At 49.3% G+C, this 23,302-nt stretch overlaps 4 protein-coding genes and 1 pseudogene across 5 annotated transcripts in view; 3 read left to right on the forward strand and 2 right to left on the reverse strand.

Annotated features, from left to right (window-relative positions):
• LOC119843336 (butyrophilin subfamily 1 member A1-like) overlaps nucleotides 1–23,302 on the forward strand; it is a 1,931,986-nt gene that overhangs the window by 811,882 nt on the left and 1,096,802 nt on the right. The gene's annotated exons all lie outside the window — the stretch shown is intronic.
• The window catches only part of LOC119843287 (zinc finger protein 850-like), a 1,467,609-nt gene that overhangs the window by 221,139 nt on the left and 1,223,168 nt on the right, over nucleotides 1–23,302 (reverse strand). The gene's annotated exons all lie outside the window — the stretch shown is intronic.
• Nucleotides 1–23,302, reverse strand: part of LOC119843319 (zinc finger protein RFP-like) — a 555,398-nt gene that overhangs the window by 145,706 nt on the left and 386,390 nt on the right. The gene's annotated exons all lie outside the window — the stretch shown is intronic.
• The window catches only part of LOC119843364, a 68,738-nt pseudogene that overhangs the window by 17,146 nt on the left and 28,290 nt on the right, over nucleotides 1–23,302 (forward strand).
• Nucleotides 1–23,302, forward strand: part of LOC119843341 (E3 ubiquitin-protein ligase TRIM7-like) — a 430,179-nt gene that overhangs the window by 503 nt on the left and 406,374 nt on the right. The gene's annotated exons all lie outside the window — the stretch shown is intronic.

The following is a 23,302-nucleotide window of genomic DNA, read 5'->3' on the forward strand; positions in this document are numbered from 1 at the left end:
TGGAATGTGGGCACAATTTTTGCCGAGCCTGCATCGGCCAATGTTGGGAGGGATCCAATAGGGCCATCTCCTGCCCTCAGTGCAGAGAAACTGTGCAACAGAGAAACCAGGCAGCTGGCAAATGTCGTAGAAATAGCCAAACGGCAACAAAGGGAACAGAAGGGGACTGGGTGTGTGAGAGACACCAGGAGGCTCTGAAACTGTTCTGTGAAGAGGATCAAACCCCCATCTCTGTGATCTGCAGAGAGTCCTGGGCTCACCGCGCTCACACGGTGGTTCCCATACAGGAAGCTGCCCAGGAGTACAAGGTACCGAGTTGCTGTCCAGTCTAATGGGTAATAACTTTGGATTTTAATTACAGATTAATGGCATCACAAGTTGCCCGACACAGGTTTCAATGTGTCATTCATCTGTGTGTAGCCTTCATTGTATGAAAGCATTTCTGCTCTGCTTTACTTATATACCTGATGCATACTTATCACACCTAAATACTTATCAACCTTATACTTCTATTATCCTACAACTGAAATCTGTTTAGCCTACATTAATTATATGTAACATAGCTTATGAGTTAATCATAACATCACACAGCACAACACTAGATGGATAATGAAGTGAACTAATTGGCTACGAAAGCCAGAAGGGACCATGTGGACTATCAAGTCTGACCTGGATACAGATTAGAGAATTTCCCCTCATAATTCCTGCATTGAGCCCATACAGTCTTGTTGAGCTACAGCAAATCTTTTAGAAAGACTCCGCTCCTTATTTAAACAATTTAGACTCACAGACTTTAAGGACAGAAGGGACCATCATGATCATCTAGTCTGACCTCCTGCATATTGCAGGCCACAGAACCTCGCCCACCCATTCCTGCAATTCACCCCTAAACTCTGGCTGAGTTACCAAAGTCCTCAAATCATGATTTAAAGATTTCAATTCACAGAGAATTCAAAATTTATTCTAGCTTAAATCTGCAAGTGATCTGTGCTCCATACCACAGAGGAAAGCAGGAAAACCGCAGGCTCTCTGCCAATCTGTCATGGGGAAAATTCCTTCAAGACCCCAAATATGGTGGTCAGTTGGACGCTGGGCATTTTGGCAAGACCCAATAGCCAGACACTTGGCAAAGAATTTTCTGTAACTCAGAGCCTCCCTGTCTAGTGCCCCATCACCAACCATGGGGACATTTGATACTTGCCATCACATATAGAAAGAAATGCTGGCCAGTTCCCTTCTCCTGGGGCATAGGCGGGTCATGGGGGATTTCTCCTAGGAAGCTCTTATTACCCCTTACAATGTTGACATATTATACACATCCAAATTACATATTTATTAGTTCTTTGCCAATCACCTTTGAGTGTTATTTAATATTTGTATCTTATCTAACTCACACAATTCACATTCATGAATTTTTTTATTGTCAGGTCTTTTGCTGTTCAAGATATTTTCATGTTATTCTCTTTTCTGATTGGTTTATTACTGCTAATTATGCATAGCTCACTTTGACTCTTTTCTCCTCATAGGGATTTCTGGATTTCGCTAACTGCTCCCGGGCAGTACAATTTGGGTGTCTGTTTCCTTAAGCACATTGTGTGGTCAAAACATCTCTTTGTTCAACACAGCAACTCATCACTTAATAAGAAGGTCACTTAAAGCGACATGTCCCTTATGTCAAGCAAACTGATAACCAGGCCAAAGCTAAGTCACTCAGTATAAATGTACAATCTCAGTCTCTCTAAACTTATGCCTAAGAAATGACCTTTGTACCAATTCTCAGTACTGAGCATAATAACTAGTGGATGGAAAGCAGACAAATGGAGCCGATGTAGCAGGAGCCTGGGCATCAGGATGTCTCACATTAATTCATGACCTACCAAAATTTACAGTATGAAGGCCCCAATTTAGCAAAATGGCCTAATTTGGGGCACCTGAGTTTCTCTCTCCCAAGGAGAGAGCTGCAGGGCAGGTGCTCCAGAGATGTGTAGCCACCACAGCTGCAGGGGGAGTCAGTGGGAGCTGCAGGTGCCCAACCCCTCTGAGAACCAGGCCCAGGGATATAAAGGCTACACTCAAAATCTAGACTCTACATGAAAAGCCACTTGTTAGAGCTGGCCCCAGCCCATCACTGGGCTCTGGTCCCGTAGGGCAGCTAGTCTGGGCCAAATGGGCCATAGGGAGGGAGAAAGCCCCTCCCCCACGATGAGGGATCCCTCCAGCACAGCAGCCTCTTGTGCCTCCTCCCCAGCAGCTGCAGGCCCAAGGCGGGTTCCTGAGAGGGCCGGGAATGGGGTGGGGGTGGTGAGGGCGGGTGGAAGAGGGAGGGGAATGGAGCAGGGACAGAGGGACATGGGCCATGTAAAGCTGGGCCTCTGACACTCTGCACGCTGGGCAAGGCACCCCGGGGCCATTGTCACAGGGAGGTAGCTCTGGCTGGCTTCAGAACTTCCCTAGCCTGTGCCAAGGTCTGCACCGGCCCCTGCAGCCACTGAACAGCCCCTCCCCTCGCTCCTTTTGCTGGTACAGGGGTGAATCAAGCCCATGGAGTCAACCTTTCCCCGCCTCAGTGTCCACATGGATAAAATGATTTTATTATGATGCATATTTCTATGGAGGACAAGGGCCCCATGGTGCTGCTCTCTGTAGAGACGCTGAGTAAACAGACCCAACAGCTCACAAATAGAGCCAGGATTTCACTAACTCTGAACATCCCATTAGTGTCAAAGGGCCCGAAGTGGGTAAAGTTACTTTTATGTCAAAGTCTTTGCATGATCTGAATTTAGGTTACGACAAAAGGCTGTAAGTGAATGAGACAAACCAACTGGAGTCTGAAGGGTGGGAGGGGATGAGGAGGGAAAACTAGATCTCACTTACAGATTGTGTGTCCTGGGATAGTTGTGAGGCTGCAAGATGTTGGTTCCTTTGCTGGGAGGTGCCTGAATGAGGGAGGAAAGAGAAGGTTTCAGATTAGTTTATATTAAATACCTCTGTGTGTCTCTGGGCCTCTCTGTCTGTTTCTCTGTCATGATGGAAACACAATTCTAGGAGTTCAGAGTGGGAATGCTGTTATAAATATGAAAGCCTGAAATCTCGTCTCTTTCATTCTTTCCCCTTCAGACACTCTGCCGTCTGCATGGGAGAGAAAAAGAAGGGAATCCCTAGGAACATTCAGACAGGGTGAGGTTGCAGGTGGAGATTATCTTCCAATTATGAGAAAATTCCAGTAAAAACAGCTTCATGAGATTGTAGCTAAAGTTACCAACTGAAGCGACAGCAGCCATGACACACAACCCAACAAATAAACCCATTGTAAAGTGAGGAGATCCCAAGCTGAAGTCACACAAACACTCCTGACAGTTATCTTGGTGCTGAGTTCATGCCCACGCTGACGAACAGAAACACTCCCACCAAGCAGGGCCAGAAAAGAGCTCTCTGCCCTGAGGGCTGATGCATCCCTCTGCTTCACCCCAGTGCAGGGGGTCTCCCCATCGCTCTTCTCCAACATCCTGCCTTTCCTCTGGGCAGGGCTGGGCTCTCCCATTAAAGTTGCTCCCTGCTTCCTGGACTTCCTCTGATGCTGGCAGCTCCTCCCTTCTCTCTGGGCTGAGGATGGGGCTACCCCACCCAATGCCACCTCCTACTCTGGTCTTAATTGGCTCTTCCCCAGTGTTGCATCTTCCTCGCTGTTACCTGGCCTAGGAGTGGAGGATGCATTTAGCAGAGGAAGCTTATCTCAGCTCTGGGTTTTAAAGCTGGTACCTGTCTCCTCTGCTCCTTTCTCACTAAAACATCTGATACCTTCCTGGCTGTGTCTCTGATGCTGGGAATGGAGCAGCCCGAGCAGGGGGAGCTGAACCCTCTGTAACGAAATGAGAAAGCAGTGAAGTGGCTCCTATTACACAGACTGAGGAACTGCAGTGACATCTCTGCTCAGTCTCGGGTGCCCAGGACAGAGGCAGCTCTGATCCCTGCATGCTGGGCTGTGAGGGATTCACCTCGGGGAGACATTGCTGGGAGGTGGAGGTGGGGGGTGGGCAATTCTGGGCTGTGGGGATGGCCGGAGAGTCTATGGGGAAGGATCAGTCATAGCCCTGAGGGGGGGATCTGGGCTGTTGGGTAGTGGTGGGGTCAGTTCCGAGCTCTCACCTCCCCTGAGCTGGGCCCCCAGCAGGATCCGGGTTTGTCTGTACTGTGACTGGGGGTATCGATGCTGGTGACAAGGCCCCGATCTTCACTTTCCTGCATTAGGAGGAACATAAACCGGTTCACTCCAGGGCAGCTGTCCCAGCATGTCCTGGACAAGGAGCCCTCAGTGCAGGCTCTGCCGGGCCTCAGGCATCGCGGGTGGTTCTCTCTGAGTGCAGCAGCCACTGAAATTCCCTCCTGCCCCCCAAGTCTCCCTCTGCACTGGTAAGGCCTGGGTCTTCTGTACAATGGCAGGGATGGGGTGGTGGTGAGGGGGGTGGGGTGCATTAAGATTTTGCTCCAACAGAGGGAAGTGAAGTCCAGTGCCCACCCTCCTCCAACCCCTCCATCCCTGCACTGAGCCCAGGGTGAATCCAGTGTAGGGTGCTCTCTTCCCCCATTCACATCTGTGCTGGTCCCAGGGCTAGCCAACGATAAGGGAGGCAGGGAGAGATGGAAAAACCTCACCAGAAAAATGTGATTGTTAATGTCTGGGGTTTGCTTAGTTATGGGGGGCTGGGAGGACCATCACTGCACAGGCTGGGTTCTCAGGTTTCCCAAGGGCTGCAGCATTCAGGTCCATGGCTGTCAAGCGGAGAGACTGAGCTTCCACATGGCCACTGCTCCTTCGCTCAGCAGAGCCACCGGCTGTGAGTGAGACCCGCTAGAACGGTTGAGATGTCAGAATCGCCTGTTTCTCCTGGGCTGGCTGCCAGCTTGTAGCTTACAGCTGTGCAGCAAACCATGATGACTGGTAGGGCTGGATTCATTCAGCGCACACACCACCGTCTGTCACATGTTGCGAAGTACAGGCGCTCGCTTCCTAAACATCATTAGGGTTGTTTGTGTGGAAACCAGGCTTAGTGTTTGTGTGTGTTCCTTTAGCACCTAGAGGCCCCAGTTGTGCACAGACACACAGTGAGTGACAGTCCCTGCCCCGAAGAGCTAACGAACAGGAAGGATTATTATTCCTTAAAGATGGATACTTGAGGCCCAAAGGGATGCAGTGACTAGCCCACAGTCGCCCAGGGAATCTGTGGCAGAGCTGGGGATTGAATCTAGGTTTCCCACAGGCCAGTCCTGTGCATTGAACACAAAACCATCCTTCCCCAGCAGGAGCGACCCATGTACATGTGTAGACTGACACAGGAGGTGTGTTACTGGCCCCTTTGCCTGCACTGGCTCTGAGGGACAGTATTCCCCAGCGCTGCAAACAGGTGTGACTGACCCAGATTGGCTGACACGCCGGGGATTGAACTGGGTACTTCCAGATCTAAAAGGTATGACCCACCACACCTTGAGCTAGAGTCAGGCTTATGGGTCACTACCTGTAATACTCTTCAGTACTCTGCGGCTGGGCTCAGCTGGAGGGGCTGAGCAGCGGGTTACACAGGGTGTCTGGAGAGAAGAAAATGCAGGATGTATTTACCCCACTTCTCCTCCCCTCTCTTACCCCAATGACTTCCAGGTGGATCCTTCCTGCTGAAGGTTACACCTCCTTCTCCCCCTGCATCAATTTGGAGGGCAGCTGTGGTGTTCAGTAAACAGTCAGACAGCACTTGCGGGACACTGGCTTTATGCAGGTTTCAGAGTGGTAGCCGTGTTAGTCTGTGTCAGCAAAAACAATGAGGAGTCCTTGTGGCACCTTAGAGACTAACACATTTATTTGAGCATAAGCTTTCGTGGGCTAAAACCCACTTCATCAGGTTGCCACAAGTACTCCTCGTTGTTTTGTCTTTATTCAGTGACCATGACCTTCTACGGATCAGCTCTGCACAGTCTGAGAACTGGTTCCACTCAGCTCGTGCCAGGCCCTTTAAAGAGACACTTCCCCACAGCAATGTCTGCAAAGTGACTTTGCCCAGTCACTCTGCTCGATGTGCAGGGCTCATTCTCCCCCATGTCCACCGTGCTGGGGACATCTGCAGGCGCCCCATCATAGCAAGGAGCGGGGGGGAGGTTTTAGGGTGCACAGGGAAAGTGATCGGGGGGGGGGGGTTGCATGTCACTCAAGTCTCACTCAATGAAAGGGTGATGGGAATATCCCATATGTGCCCTGGAGCTGTGTTTGCAGCCTGATGAAGTAAACATGGTGAGATTTGAGTTATCTTTAGAACTCAGCGCGGATACAAACTTTGTATCCGCATCTGATCCGCCATCCACAAACATGGGCCGTGGATATCTGCCTCCGCATCCATGGCTGCCAAGTGGCTATCCCCGGCTATCAAGTGGCTATCCGAAGACTTGCAGGGCTCTAGTCATCTTACCGCAGGCTTGGGTCTTGTAATAAACAGGCTTGGCAGGCAGCCCAGACTTCAGTACCCAGCTTCTTCTTTAATTCTCCTTCTTCTCATCTCGCTGTCTGGATCTCCGCTGCATGGGTTCTGCTGAGTGCGCTCTGCTTTCCAACAGTCTGACACAGCCCAGGGCGCCTCCACCAAAGTAAGATGCACGTTTTATTGCAATAGAGAAAAAGGGAGCAATTCTCCGATAGTTGCTGTTGAAGTGCTGATATCATGCTTGGTACAGAACATGTGTCAGGTTCGTCAGCCCCTTCCTTATCCTAACCCTTTAGTCTACATCTCCAGAGGCATGTAAGTATGGTGCAGTGGCATAGCATGCTGCCCTGGCTATAGAGGTTCTAATCCTAGTTCTGCCAGTGGGCTACTGTGTGACTTTCAGGTAAGTCAATTTCCCTCCTTATGACTCTTCTTCCCCACCTGTAAAGTGCTTTGAGATCTATGGACAAAAAATGCTCTATAAGAACTAGATATTGCTATTATCCTTTGTTCTGATTCTCCCGCCTCAGTCCCCATCTTCCTCTTTCATGTTCTGTATTTCCATCCCTCAATCTGTCTCTGTGCAACTACTTCGCCCTACAAGACCCGTGCGGCCTTTTAAGTCCCCCTTGAATCCTCCTTTTCTTTCTCCTGCGTTGATTTTCATCTAAACATTTTGCTAAATACTTAAAATGTAACCAAGTGATTCCTGTGTTCACTAACACATTTCGAAGACTCAGCAGGCTGTGTTGTTATAGCCACGTTGGTCCCAGGATATTAGAGAGACAAGGTGGGTGAGATGATATTAGGGTGACCAGATATCTCAATTTTGTAGGTACAGTCCCAATATTAGGGGCTTTGTCTTATATAGGTGCCTATTACCCCATCCCCATCCCCATTTTTCATACTTGTTATCTGGTCACCTTGATACCTTTTATTGGACCAACTTCTGTTGGGGAGAGAGACAAACTTTCAAGCTTACTCGGAGCTCTTCTTCAGTTTCCCAGACCTGAAAATGAGCTCTGTGTAGCTGGAAAGCGTGTTTCTCTCATCAACAGAATTTGGTCCAACGAAAGATACCACCTCACCCATGCGCCTTGTCTCTCTAAAGGTGGAGCGTTTCACTGACCCCAGGGTCCCTGACCATCCTGCCATCAGAGGTACATCAAGTAACCTGGCTTGCAGCCCACTTCCACTGTACAGATCTCATGCATTGTGTGACTTAGGAAGCATTAAAATTAAGATAAGTAGACACTGAGGAAATCGCTCAATGGAAATCTGTTCCCAGTGTGGAAACTCATTAGGCTCCCAAAGGGTTGCTGTGAGAGGAAATCTCCCATTTACGACGTGACAGATTTAGCAAGATAAAGAAGCCCAGATCATGGCTTCTGGCAGGCATTTGCTCAGGGCTGTGGGCACTGATGTACCCGGCTGGGCCCTGTTAAGGCTGGGAGGGGTGAGACTGGATGCTGCGTGCAGGGAGAGGGAGACTTTGTTGGTAGTTTAAGATTTATTTCTCAGTCAGGTGCAAGGTGCAGTGTTTGAAATGGGGGAAGGGTGAATCATCCAAACCCAGCTGCACGGATAATAAGGTTTTAGCATGGGCGCTGTTAGGTTTGTATAATTTTTGGTGGTGCCCAGAACGGATCCAAGCAGAGCTGTCCTGTCCATAGGACGGACCGAGGCAACCGCTTTGGGGGAGCCCTGCCCTTCAGAGGGTACATGGGGGCCAGGGCAGCCTGGGGGTTAGCGGGGGCCTGGCACCAGCAGCAGCAAGTGACCTGGCCCCAGTCCGCCCCACTCCACTCCACCCCACCCTGCCAGCTCCCGGCGTCACTCGGGGGAGGGGGCGGAAGCCAGAAAGAGGTGGGGAGGGGGCGAGAGCTTGGGAGAAGGGGCGGAATGGGGTTGCGGCAGAGCAGGGGCAGGAAGGGGCGGGGCAGGGGCTGGAAGAGGTGGGGCAGGTGCTTAGAGGAAGTGTGGAGTGGGGGTGGGGGCAGAGCAGGGGCGGGAAGAAGCAGGCTGGGGCAGGCTGGGGCTGGGTCTCTTGCTGCTGCTGGCACCAAGCCCCCTGCTAACTCTGCCAGGCCGTCCTAGACCCCATGGGGCCCAGGTCTATGGACGGGACGGCTCTGAAAATATAAGCCCAAATATTGGTGGAGCCGTGCCCACGTTCCTGAATATTGCTGGAGCACAGGCACCATGAGCCCATATAAACTTGCCGTCTGTGGGTTGCTGTGGGGAGGTGTTCTCTCCCTGCACTGTCTCCCTACCGACTCACCTCTGCTGCTCACACACGTTCCAGGGGGCAGACAGTATTTCACAAGCCCCTTGTAAGTACCCTATAGACTAGATCCCCTCCCCACCCCAACACACAGATCCAGCATGTGGGTGGGTGGGTCTCTGTGCGGTGCGTGCCTTCTTATGGCAGGTGCGTGCCTTCTTATGGCCAGGAGATGAGCGGAGTTGGTTTAGGAAGCAGGCAAGGTGCGCCCTCATTCTGTCTGCCTCTTTTCCTGTCCTGCAATAATTGTATTGGGCCAGGAAGTTTGAGAATGAATGTGGCAACTTGTATGGGATCCTTTTGTCACGGCTTAATCCAAGGTGTCCAATCTGAAAAGCTTCCCTTTCCTTATACTATTACATTCACAAGTGTGGGCAGGTGTTAAGTTAACAAGTTCCAGCCACATCATGCAGAAGGCATATAATCTCGGTCTCATCTCTAGTGATTGTCATTCCCACCGCATACCCCGTCCGCAATCTCACGACAGGCGTTTTTATTCTCCAAGATGCTTTGATCTCAATCAGAAGAGCATTCATCTTTTCATCTTCACCTGTTGTCATTCCCACCCGAGTTTCCAGTTGTCCAGTTCTGGCCAGGTCATCAGCGATCTCATTCGTGTGTTGGAATCCATTGAACTGTCAATCTATTGCCTTGCTTTCCTCTGAGCCTGCTTATGAATTGCATTCTCAATCCATCTCCTTGCAATGACTTCCCATTTAGGTTGCGATCCACCCCCGGACAGAGAGGCAGAGAGCCCCTGAGGGAATCTCTCTTCATGCTCTGTACAGTGCTGCTCTCTCTAGCAGGAGTCCTGGGGCTTCTCTTTCTTTCCCCCTTTGCCCAGAAGTTCTTACAGCCACATACATATTTGATTCAATAATTAAAATGCAACTAAATGGTTCCTAACTGAATGTGTGAGATGCACAGAGTCAGCAGCTCAGTTTCTTTCAGGAGTGGGGTGGGGGGCAATGTCTGCAGGGTGAATTTTGTCCAATCAGTTTGCTGTCTGAGCAGGGCTCCCCTACACCAAGTCCCTGATGGTGGAGGTGTCAGCAGGGCCGCATCCCCGATAGTAGGAACATAAGGGAAGGGGTTTAATGTGCATGCGGCCAGGAGATTGGGGGTGATTTTGTTAGTGAAAATGAGGCAGGAATACACTTTGAGGTCAGGTCATTTGGAAGTCACATAGCACTAATGCCTCGTAACATTTCAAGCCACCCAGGGCATGGCTGGAAGTCCAAAGTGTTGCAGATCTCTGGATGGTGAGTCATTTGCAATGTGTAATAACCAGACATCCTTCAAATCCCACATAAGGCCTTGAAGTGGGATTTAAGTGTTGCCTAGCCCTTGCCCAGCTTAAATTTCATCCTGAGTGAATATCCTGGTAGCAGGATTCTGGCACTTTTCTTTCCCTCTTAGCCAAGAACCTTTTGCACTGAAACTTTTGATTCAAGAATTAGAATGCAGCTAAATGACTCCTAAGTGAAGGAGTGGCTAGTGCTCCAGCGGCTCAGTTTCTTGGCATCTTTTTCTTATTTAGAGGAAGGATCACCTAGTAGTTAGGGCACTAGCTAGGCCTTGGGACACCCAGCTTCAATCCCCTGCCCCACCGCAGGCTTCTTGAGTGACCTTGGGCAAGTCCCTTAACCTCTCCGTGGCTCAGTTTCTCCATCTGTACAATAGGGGTAACAGCCTTTCCCTATCTCACAGGGATGTTGGGAGGGTCAGTACATGTGAAGCACTTGGGATCTATTGATGAAAAGCACTAGATAAGAAATGGGCGTTACATTGTTAGAGATGTATTACTTTTTATTAATTATTAATATTGTTATTATTATTATTTCTATGGCTATAGCACCCAATGGCCCAAATGAGGGTGCAGGGTGCCCATTGTACTGTGCACTGTTAAACAGATTATAGGGTTGAATTGATCCTGCCCCACTGAAGTCCATGGAAGTTTTATAAGGGCTTGTCTACACAGGGGAATTGACAGCAGTAGCTATTCTGGACAGCATGTGGACACTCTCTTCTGGAACAAAAGTCACCTTATTCTGGAACAATTAGAGCAAAACCCCAAGGAGAGTAATTCTTCTGGACCAAAATCCTTTTTTTATTCCACAATACCGTCTGCCCGGGGAGCTGGTCTGAAATGGCATATTCTGGCAGGGTTAGTCCGGTCAATTTCCCCCTGTAGCCAAGCGCTGAGTGTTGAAAAGCGTAGCTGAGTGACAGAGAAGCCGTCGGCAGCGACTGGGCTGGGAGGGACGATTTGCAGCGGTGATGTAACACACCCCACAACTATCCAGGGCTCACCTCCCCCGAGCTTGGACGTTTACAGACACAGGCGTCGGCTGCCCGGGCTGCTCCAGCAGCAGGAGGCTCGGCCGGAGTTGACCGAGTGACACAGTTACGCGGCGGTCACGGTGGGTCGAAGTGGGCGCAGTGACTGTGAAGACACCGCTGCCCCCCGGGCGACTTTCCTTCCCTCCTGCCCTGAACGCGGACTTCGCTGTCCCCAGGGCGCGGTGGGCGCCGTCCCGGCCATTTCTCTCTTGGCTGTTTTTAAAGGATTTCCTGCAGCTCCCTGAAGGCTCCCCTGGATCACGCTGGACCGGCCTCTGGAGCCGGGACCCGGCCCAGCCCTGGAAAAGGGCAGATCGTCAGGGCCGGTGCAAGGACGTTTTGCGCCCCAGGCGAAACTTCCACCTTGCGCGGCCGCCCCCCCGCTGCCCTGAGGGGCCCCCCCTGCGGCAGCTCCCTGCTGCTGCCCCCCCTCATCCCGGGGAGCCCCGCCCCGCGGCAACTCCCCGCCACCCCCCCCCCGCAGCAGCTCCCCATCGCCCCCTGCCCTCGAAAGCCCAGGGAGCGTCCCCCCCCCCGCGGCAGCTCCCCGCCGCCCCCTCCCCTCAGCCCGGGGAGCCCCCCTGCAGCAGCTCCCCGCCGCCCCCCGTTACTTGCTGCAGGCGGCCCTCCCCACGCCCCCTGCCCCAGCGCACCTCCGCCCCACCGCCGCCCCCAACCACTTGGCGCCCTAGGCAGCCGCCTAGTTGGCCGAGTGGTGGCCCCGGCCCCGGGCGGATGGCGCAGAATTCAACAACCGCCTGCGGGCGCTTGATGCTAACAGCCTGGGCACGGTTGGGTCAGAAGTTGGGGCTCTCGTCTGAGAGTCAGAGCTGACGAGCTTTCAGGTGTTCCAGGTGCTACAACAACCCTTTACTGCAGGGGTGTCCCCCTCATTTTGTGCAGGGGGCAGATCCCTTTTCTGAGTGCAGCCAGGGGGGTATACATTTAGCGATCTCATTCTCTGGACACTGGTAAATCAATTGTGGCACCGTGTGTGGGAAGATATTGCCCTGGGTAACAACACCCTGGCTGGGATTGAGCTGCGGATCTCTGGATGTGAAACATGAGTCTCTCCTGCTCGAGCTAAAGAGCCAAGCCTGTTAAAGGCAGGAGCAGATTTATAAACCTTTCGCTGGGTCCCGCCCCTAGCGAGGGATTAAAAACCTGCACTGGGCTAGTTTCCCCCGGCACTTTGTGCAGTGGTTTCACACCAGTGCAAAACGGTTGTAAAATGCGTCCATGCTGATTCAGCCACTGTCCAGTGGTGCAAATGACCATGCAAGGGGCAGGGCCACATAGAATTGGCCTGAAGCGCTTGACAGATAGAGCTGGGTGAAACTTTTCGGCTCAAACCATTTGGGAACACAGCAATGTTTGGCGATTTCCTGTCAGGTTCACTAGATTGTTCATTGAAGAAAAAAAAAAACTAAAAAAAATAAAATAAAAATGTTTTGGTTTCAAACAAATTTTCATTGCAAAATGTCCTTTAATTTTATTTTTTTTTTTAATTCAAAACTTTAAAAACTTGCTGCCAGCCAAATAAAACATTTCAGTTTTTGTCAAAATGAAACATTTTGTTTGACCCAAAATGAGGTTTTTTTAATTTTATGAAATTGCCAAAGTACCAGAAAATCTGTTAATTTACCCCCTTTATGGGTTTGAATGGTTCTTGTGATGATAAATATCCCTAGTGTAGAGAAGGCTTCTGTGACAGTCTCCCATGGGAAAATCTGTTAAGCCTGCATCAGGTGCTGTAGCAATGCTTAAGGCTGAGATCTTTGAAGGGAGGTTCCCTGAGTCCCAGCCTCCTGCCTTACCCAGAAGGCCATTCTCTCCAGCACAGCTGCTTAGATTTTCCCAGAATGCACCATTACAGGTCAGGCTGCGCTGTGGGAGTGTCCATGCAAATGTGGTGACACATGGTCTGTGAACACCATTTAACCAGATCAGTTATAACCAGCTCTGATGAGAGAACCGTAACTTGGTTGGTTTTTACTGATTAATTGGATTGTGAGAGCCTCATTCATGGAGCAGGACCCCATTGCACTAGATGCTGTACAAACCTAGAACAAAGAGATGGGCCCTGCCCTTGTAGACCAGATCTGCGAGTGCATCAATTACACAGAGGGTCTGGTGTTTGGATGCTTCCTGTGTGATGCAGCTGATGAGTGACTCTCCCTCTACTGTAGGTTCAAAGTTAAAGGTGACTGACTATATGTATATCTCAACGAACACCCCAGCAGCTCTTTGGGCCATACCGACATGCAATGGATCTGCAGCCAGCCGGATGAACTGGCAAAGAGGAAACAAAATCGGCCCCTGCAAGCTTCACTGGAGTGAAGCAAACCCCTCTCTTCGGCTGCCACTGCTGCTTCCTATATTACAGATATTGAATAGCTGCTTTAAGTGCCATGCTCAGCTCAACCTTAACTGAGGAGCTAGGAGAGCAACTCCATACGCAGGGCTCTCCCATGGGAGTGGGTGGGCCAGGTTCTGTGGCCTGCAATGAGCAAGAGGTCAGACTGGATGGTTATGATGGGCCCTTCTGGCCTAAAAGTCTAGGAGTTTAATTAAACCATTGCCCAGAGCCCACTGCCAAGTTCAGGGCCCACTGGGAGCTGCACGTACACTGTAAAGAGACAATCCCTGCCTCAAACTGCTTACAAGCTGGTGAAGGCCTGCTCCACCCAGATTTTGTACAGGTTTAACTAGGCTGGCAAACGTTTGACTTCTATTGGTAAATGTTGGTAAAAGTCGATTTCACTGTATACACACACATATTCCCACAAATATGAACATTTAAATAGAAAAAATGCTTAAAAATAAACCTATATTATTAGTCAAAATTGCAACCATTGAATGCTGCCAAGCCTAACTATAGCTACATGGGTTAAGGAGAGACTTTTTTGTAATCTCTATGGTTCTACTGCTTTTGGGGCAGTCAATCCCTGCCCAGCTTGTGTCGGCTGAGCTCATTGTGTGCACCAGTGACTCTTTGCATTCCTCCAGTCCCCACAAACAGAGGCAAATTAGGGATTAGTGGGGCTGTTGGGGCCCCTCCCCACCCTGTCCTCCTGCAGTCCCCCTCACTCTCCCAAGCAGCTCCTGCCGGGGAGAGCGATCGGAGTGTGGGGGCTTCCTGTGGGTCCATCCACACGACAGCGGGGAGCGAGGCTCACAGTCCGGATGCACAGACTTGCTATAGCGGAGCTTGCGCCGGCATGCTACAAATAGCCACATTGATGCCGCAGCTCCAGCCTTCGAGAGCCCAAGCTCCGGCCCCAGCCACAATATCTACACAGCTCCTTTTAGCACCAGTCTGTGAACCCTCTCTGGGGCCCTCGCTCCCAGATGTGGTGTAGACGAACCCCGTACATCCACCATCCTTTGCTCGTCCTAAGGCGTGTGAGCTCAGGACTCCTACCTAATCATTTTGCCCCTATCGATTTCAAAGCACGTCACAGAGTTCAGTATCATTACCCCATTTTATAGATGGGGAAACTGAGGCATGAAGGCTCCAGGTTACATGTGGCCAGGCCAAGAATAGAATACACCTTTCCTGGTTTCCTCTCTACCCACTGGGCTAACACTGATCCCCCCACTTGTGCTCTGCTCCCAGCAGCACTAGGGAACAAAGGGACTAGATCAAGGATTCAAATTCCTTTATTTTGGCAACTGTTGCTCCGCATCAGCTTAGAGAAAGAGGGCGGCGTCTCTATATAAAGCCCTCTATATAAAGCAGATCATGGTTGCATTAAGAACATTTGAATCATAGCAATGTCCAAGTTGTCCATGAAACCTGAACCCCTCCTGGGTTGCTAGGAGAAATTCCTGTCCAAAAACATGCAGCCCTGCACTTCAGCTCTGTGGAATCTGAGCCCAAATGTGCAAAGCTTCAGAATGAGCAAATCATAGAATCATAGGACTGGAAGGAACCTCGAGAGATCATCTAGTCCAGTCCCCTGCACTCATGGCAGGACTAAGTATTATCTAGACCATCCCTGACAGGTGTTTATCTAACCTGCTCTTAAAAACCTCCAATGACAAAGTCTCCACAACCTCCCTAGGCAATTTATTCCAGTGCTTAACCACCCTGACAGTTAGGAAGTTTTTCCTAATGTCCAACCTAAACTTCCCTTGCTGCAAATTAAGCCCATTGCTTCTTGTCCTATCCTCAGAAATAAAGGAGAACAATTGTTCCCCTCCTCATTGTAACAATCTTTTCTATATTTGAACACAGTTATCACATCCCCTCTCAGTCTTCTCTTCTCCAGACTAAACAAATCCAATATTTTCAATCCTCCCTCATAGATCATGTTTTCTAGACCTTTAATGATGCTCTTCTCTGGACTTTCTCCAATTTGTCCATATCTTGTCTGAAATGTGGCATTCAGAACTGGACACAATACTCCAGCTGAGGCCTAATCATTGTGGAGTAGAGCAGAAGAATTACTGCTCGTGTCTTGCTTACAACAATCCAGCTAACACATCCCAGAAGGATGTTCTCTTTTTTTGCAACAGTGTTACACTGTTGATTCATATTTAGCTTGTGATCCACTATGATCCCCCCCAGATCCCGTTCCACAGTACTCTTCCTAGGCAATCATTTCCCATTTTGTATGTCTGCAACTAATTGTTCCTTCCTAACAAATCTACAAATTCTGAGGAAAAATGTATCTTAGCCACAGTGAATCTGCAGGCAACCCTCACAGCGTTTGATTGAAAGGGGAGCCATCTACCCAGGTCCAGTTCCCAGTGTGGGACGTGTTGTTCAGGCCAATCCAGACATGGTTTGTACTGTCTGTGATAGTGTTTATGAAATCCTGGGGAGTGTAAAGCAAGCATCTGGGTGACTCTCACATGGTCTTACGCCCCCTGCATATTCAGAGAACCTGCCACCCCCATCTCTCCAGGAGATCTATCAGAGACCCAAAACATGCAACTAAAATGGATTCTGACCCAACGGGGCCAGCACACTGCATGATACCCTCTCACTGGAGAGCTTCAGTGGTACTGAAGGATAAACCAGTTCCCTGAGAGTTGTTGAGTGGTAAAGGAGTAAAAATTAGTGGCACTATGTTGATTCACACCAGCTGGGGAACTGGCCTTGTGTATTTCACTTTACCGTCTCCTCTTGGTCCTGGATCACGAGCATTTGTGAATTCCTCGACTTACCGTCTTTCCGGATCTCGTTGAAGATCTGACTCCTTTTAGAATCCAGTAGCACTTTTGCCGATGCTCCCATCAGTCCTTGGGGCAGAGTTCGCACTTGGTGCCCTCTGGAAGGAGAAACAGAGACGTCCGTGAACTCACATAAAGCCAATATAATTTTTTTTCAAGCCAGTCAAAAGCCCTAGTCCTCAGTGGGTGCAAGGAGCCAGATTCCCAGCTGGTGTCGGTCAGCATGGAGCACATCAATTTACACCAGCTCAGGATCTGGCCCTAGACCAACCTGGGTCCAAAATTTCCGTCTGATTTTGTCATGGTGACGGAAAAAGTTTATTTTCCCCCTTTTTTATCTTAACTCAGAAAGAGCTGAAGGGATTTCACTCAAACTCTCTGCACCCACCGACCCTGTATGATATAATAAATTTTGGTCAGAGACCAAGCAAAGGAAGTTTGACCCTGGAAGGTGACTATCTGAGCATTTGCAAACAGGCAAACTCGGATGAAAATTCCCTGGTTCTAATTACAGCACTGGGTGCTCTGTATAGTGAGAACTACACCCACATAACCACTAGAGGTCACTGCTGCCATTAACACAGGGGAGTACTAAGAACAGGAGTACTTGTGGCACCTTGGAGACTAACAAATTTATTTGAGCACAAGCTTTCGTGAGCTACAGCTCACTTCATCGGACGCATTCAGTGGAAAATACAGTGGGGAGATTTATATACATAGAGAACAGGAAACAATGGGTGTTACCATAAGCACTGTAACGAGAGTGATCAGGTAAGGTGAGCTATTACCAGCAGGAGAGAGAGTCCTTTCAGGATGCAGAATAAAAGTGACATTTGAAAATGTGGCTCAAAATAATTATTGCAAATTTTGTTTTAAAATTTAACAAGACAGCAAATACAACGTTGAAGGACTCCTGAAATGAGCTGGACTTGGCATGGGAGGAAATGATGCATTATAAGCATCACTTTGAATGGACTAAAATCTCACTCTCTGAGGAGCTGCAGGAAGACAGCAGCTTTTGATGTTTATCCCAGGCTCAGCGGTAAATCCTTATTAATGTTCACTTCCAAACATACACATGCACAAAATAATATTTGCCCATAAATACACAATTATGTACACGTAGAAACACATACACAATAATCCACATTCACAGCACACATGTAGTCAGGATCACAAAGATGGAGAAAGGCACTGACGGTGGTTGATCAATGCTCCTAAATGAGCTAGGTGGCTACCATAAAAATAAAGGGAAGGGTAACCACCTTTCTGTATACAGTGTGATAAAATCCCTCCTGGCCAGAGGCAAAACCCTTTCACCTGTAAAGGGTTAAGAAGCTAAGATAACCTTGCTGGCACCTGACCAAAATGACCAATGAGGAGACAAGATACTTTCAAATCTGGAAGGGGGTGGGGGAACAAAGGGTTCGTCTGTCTGTGTGATGCTTTTGCCGGGAACAGATCAGGAAGGCAGTCTCTGAACTTCTGTTAGTCAGTAAGGAATCTAGCTAGAAATGCGTTTGATTTCCTTTTGTTTAATGGCTGATAAAATAAGCTGTGCTGGATGGAATGGATATTCCTGTTTTTGTGTCTTTTTGTAACTTAAGATTTTGCCTAGAGGGATTCTCTATGTTTTGAATCTGATTACCCAGTAAGGTAGTTACCATACTGATTTTACAGAGGTGATTCTTTTACCTTTTCTTTCATTAAAATTCTTCTTTTAAGAACCTGATTGATTTTTCATTGTTCTTAAGATCCAAGGGTTTGGGTCTGTGTTCACCTGTACAAATTGATGAGTCCTGACCCCCTCACCCAAGCACACCCCCTGGCTGGGGAGGTAAGGACTTGGAGTACCACGATTGCCCCCTGCCTCTCTGTGGGCACCTTGCTGATCCCAAGGGGTTTCGGGAGAGTCTCCTGCTTCTCTTCTGGGACAGAGCAGGGCTCCTATGCCACTGTCCCAGCATCTCGTTGTGGGCCTCCTGCCACTGCCACTCCATGTGGGGCACTGGATCAATGAGGTAGTCCCTTGCCTGGCCCAGGTGTGTCTGAATCCAGCCCTGAGAGTCAGCAGAGCTTTATGGGACTAAGTGTACCTCTTTCCACAGGCTTCTGGGAACAGCCCTGCTCAGAGCAGTGACTCCTGGAGGGACCAGCGCCAGCTACTGTAGAGGGAGGGGCAGGGACCCTGCCCCCAATCAATGGACAATTCTGTGCTATGGGACAATTCTCCCATGTCAGGGAGATTCCCTGTGAGTGAGTGGCTGGTTGGAGACCTGTGCTATGGTGGTTTAATTCATTCTCTGATCGAATGTAACTGTGAAGGCTTTCATGATCCCTGTCAGCGTCTCAGCCTGCTGGTCATTTTGTCTCAGTGATACCCTGTGGCAGTGAGTTCCCCAGGTTAGCTGTGTACTGGGTGGGGCTGGGCAAAGGCCATCATGGAAATAGTGTTCAGAAAAGAGACTGGGCAGGCAGAGGAAGGATGAGAGCGGGTAAGGAAGAAAGTGGTGGCCAGGGCTTGACAATGGGGAGAAGAAGGAGAGAATGGGCAGGTGTTTGGAGCCAGGGCTGGGGGGTGGTTCCCTGGGGCTGAGGTCATTTTAGGGGAGTGGGGCTGAGTAGAGGAGGGGACTGGTGGGCAGAGGGGTTAAGCAGGGGCAAAGAGAAGCCAAAAGAACCTTGCTTTCCAAAGAGCCAAGGAGGAGAAGGACACAATCCATCAAGAGAGACTGCTCTAGAGGTTCCTGGATGAAGAGAGGTGGAGCCGACAGTGGGATGAATTGCTCAGGGAGAGATTGCTGGGTATGTGGGCCAGCAGGGTGATTCATCCAGCTCCATTTCAGTACCTGCACCAATGCATGTGCCACCTGCAATGTCTGCAGGTGCACAGGTACATGTAGACAGGAGAGTGGAATGGTGTCCCTGGTCCTGGTTCACAATGGTTGGAGGGTGGCGTTTCTAGCAGGGCCAGTGAACAACATTACAAGTAGGGTTTGTTTTCCAAACTATTCACAGTTGTGTGTCTGAGAGAAAGATTCTCTAACCATGTCCAAGAGATGTACCTCTGTCTCCGAGACCAGGGAGGTGGCAGAGTGCAGACTGGTTTATGACATATATGACACTTTTGCTGGTCAGCCCTGAACTCTGAATTCCATGATTAATCTTCTTCTGAAACTTAATAGCTTTTCTATTTTGGTTGTAGTGATTATTCAGACGCTCGGCCAAATCGCAATCCCGCTCCCATGTGGCACCTCAATTTCCCACTCTCTAAAGGGGGGATAATCCTGACCCACATTCAGAAAGTGGTTGATCTTCTCTCTTTCTTCCTAAGTCCCTGCCCTCCTTTCCCAGCCCTGGCCTCTGTCCTGTTCCCCAAACTTCCATGCTCATGTTAGTACCTGTCTCAACCCCCCTCAACCTGCAAGGTCTCCTGCTAGCAAAGGGAAGCTGCTCCCAGGTCTGGAGCTGCATTTGCATGTCCTGAGTGCTGTCCTGAACCATGGTCACCACGGGCAGGTAGTTCATCAACCTCCATCTGTGTCTCAGGTGCAGGATGGCCTCTGGTTCCTGCTCCCTCAGGCACCTGGAGTTGCTGAAATAGGGATGGGGTTGGCGGAGCAGGAGAATACCCCATGAGGTTAAGAAATGGCAGTGAGAGCCTTTTCCCTCCCTGGGAGATTAAGGTGTCCTTCTGTGGGGATTCCCTTCCTGGCAGATTCTGTGCTTTTGTTCCGGAACGCTACCACTCTAGAGTGTATTTGTAAGCTGATGACTCCCACATGTTGTTCAGAAGCTATGGAGAAAACAAGCTCCTAAGTTTGTTCGGTGCTTAGCCCCTACGGAACAGCTGAGCTGGGCGGCCTTTTCTCGCTGTGCTGTGCGGAGCAGGTTCTGGGCACTAGGGATATGAAGAGGTTCTCAAGGACTAATTCTTGAAAATAAATATCAGTGAAATGCAACCCAATATAAAATCACTGCTGCTAACATTGGTGGGTAATAAAATAGTAGCAGAGTGGTAATTCATGATGAGGACAGGGCAGTGACACAGAGCAATCGGATCCCTTGATAAGCTGGACCCATTCAAAGAAACCAAGCTTGAAAAGAACCAAATGAAGGGTCCTTTCGCTAGCAACAAAGCATGCAGGCCACACCTACAGAATGGGGAAGTGTATCCAGGAAAGCACTGAGTGTGAAGAGGATTTAGGGGCTATACTGGGCAAGTCATTCAACATGAGCATCCAGGGTGATGCTGTGGTGAACAAGGCTAAAGCCATCATTAGATATATGAAAAGAGCAGTGAGGAGCATAGGGAGGTGTCAAACCATGAGGAAGACTGATCATGGAATACTGCATCCACTTTTGGTGTCCATCTTTGAAAAAGATTTGGAAATATTGGAGACAGGGCAGCAAAAAGCAATGAAACGTTTTGAGGGCTGGAGAAAACTGCCTGCTAGTGAGTGATTGAAAGAGCTCAGCCTGTTTAGATGATAAAAAAGATCGGGAGGCGACATCATTGAAATGTTGAAGTGACTTCATGGAGAGAAACTATCGGGTATGAAAGGGCTCATTAATCTAGCAGAGAAAAGCATAACAAGACCCAGTGGCTGGAAACTCAAAAGAGACCAATTCATATTAGAAATAGGACACACATATTCGACAATGAGGATGAATCACCAAAGGAAGAAACTAGAAAGGGAAGTGGTGGGAATTCCCCATCTCTTGGTGTCTTCTAATGAAAATTAGACGCCTTTCTGGAACGTTTTTAGTCAAAAACTAGCTACTATGCTCTACAGAAAGCATGTGATATGAGGGGGGTTAGATGACATGGTCCAATTGTTGCTTCTGTCCATAAAGTCTGCTAATTTATGAAAAACTGAGCGTAGCATGGGGAGAAGCCTCTGATGTTTTACTGTGTCGTCTGCTTGAGCCCACAATGAAAGCTCATCGAGTGGGGTGATCCAGGGGAAGCGGCTGAAACATCCAGTGTGGCTGGACAGGGGCAGGACATCAGTAATGCAGGCAAGGGGAGGGTGTGGCAATGACATAACAAGGGCCTTTGGCAGGACCTCAGCCTATTGGACAAAGGTGGTGGGGAGGCGATGATCTCACAGAGAGATCTTGACATCAGCCAGGCAGGACAGGGGTGCAGGACAGGGGCAACCTCAGAGACCCCTGTGGCTTTGCTTCAGCACGTCTCCTTCTCGAGGTCTCTCCTGGAGGACTGAGAGAGCATTCACTTGCACGTACGTGAGCGCAAGGAGGACCCTCTTTGGAGTTTTCTCCTTGTCTTATACTGGTTTGCTAGAAAACAGACGTCCCTGTAGAGAAGGTAAGAGCCTCTGAGAGGTTTGGAACCTGTTCAATCTGATCCATCAGGTGCCGGCTGATTTTTAGGAAAGGAAAACACTAGATTGTGGGGGCAGCATTTTATTTCTGACCTAGGACTTTGTCCCTTAGAATTACTGGGGACATTGGGGTTTCTCCTTTTTATTTTCCCTTTTCCTCTGTCTCTCCCCACCTTTCTCTTCTTCTCTTGCATCTTTGTCCTTTTCCCCTGCTCTCCTCCCATCACCAGGAGCTCTTTGTGTGGAGTGGGGGTCAGGGGGGTTGTGGGAGGTCCTCTCAGAGAGGTGAGAGTGGAATAGTGCTCCGAGAGTGATCCCCTTGGTGGTGACCAGAGCCATTCTTTAGGCTATTTGGTGAGAACCCTTAGCCTCCCATCCCTCAAAGTCTCAACCTTGATTGGCTGAGGAGGGGGCTATTGACAGGGAGGAAACTCTGGTCTTTGTTGTTCTCTTTTATGACCAAGCAAATAGGTCACAACCAATTATATGTTTGACCAATGTTGATGCTGCTCTCCATTAATTGTCCCGGAGCAGTTCATGATCCTCTCTAACATTCCAATTCTTCTAAAATACTTGCTGAATAATTACTATGAACAGTTGTTGGTGTGGAGCTCATTTGAGAGCAACTCTGCTACTGACTGGCTGCATCAGCTAAGACAAGTCCCTGCTCCTTTCTCAGCCTAATAAAAATTCTCTCCCACCTACCTCGCTATGGGTGGATGATGGAGATCCACTGAAGAGTGTCATTAGTAGCAGTGCAGACTAGGAGGTGTCCTATCACACTGAGCCATATCAGATGATGACCTAATATTCTATTGGATTTGTATTTTATTATTTTGAAATTGTTAAGAGCAGCAACTACTTAGCTCAGACTGAAGCATCTCATCTAATTTTCGAGATCATAGTGTCTCCCCTTTGTGTACGATGAGACGGTTTAATGCACTGTGATGAACAGGAAATGCTCTTGTTTTGCAAACAAATATTTTTGCAAAGAATTTTCATCCTACTTGTTATGATTTCAAGAAACAAAGTGGTTTAGTCTGAATGGATTTTCTGACAGAAAATGGTTTCCATGAAAATGTTCACACCTGATTTCCTGGGCTCTATCCTTGCCTCCGGGGGGTTTGTTGTCTGTTAGTTAGAACAGGAGTCAGGACTGTTCTCATCTCTTTCTGGCTCTGTAACCGCTTTCCTGTGTGACATCTTGGGTAGGTCCAATGGGAATAGGGTCAGTTCTCTAACTCCAGGCAGCAGTGAGGCCTGGGTGAGATAAGGGATGTTAAAGCCATCTGCAAAGGAGAAAGGGATGTTTCCAGGTGCTGGGATATCAGGATCCTGGAGGCGCTGTCACCACCGCACTAGGGCAGTGTTCTGCACCCCTGCTGCTGGCTGAGTTTCCCTTGGCAATCAGACAGACTCTTGTTTTCACAGCTAGTCGATCGCCCTAGTGTCATCACCCTGCCTGCTGACCGGGCAGGGTAACTCCTGAGGTCACCATCCTCTCCAGCCTGCCTTGGGCTTGGGGAGTGAGGAGGAGGGTGAGGGACGTCTGCTGATCCTGAACATCCGCCATCCATCATACCATCACCAAGAGCAAGTGAGTGGCATTCGGGTTCCTCAGTGGCTTCCCCTGTCTGTCTGGGGAGAAGCAGAAACAGGGGGAGAGAATATCTCCAAAGGGG

Source organism: Dermochelys coriacea, chromosome 14, assembly GCF_009764565.3.
Source record: "Dermochelys coriacea isolate rDerCor1 chromosome 14, rDerCor1.pri.v4, whole genome shotgun sequence".
In the NCBI taxonomy this organism is placed as follows: Eukaryota; Metazoa; Chordata; order Testudines; family Dermochelyidae; genus Dermochelys; species Dermochelys coriacea.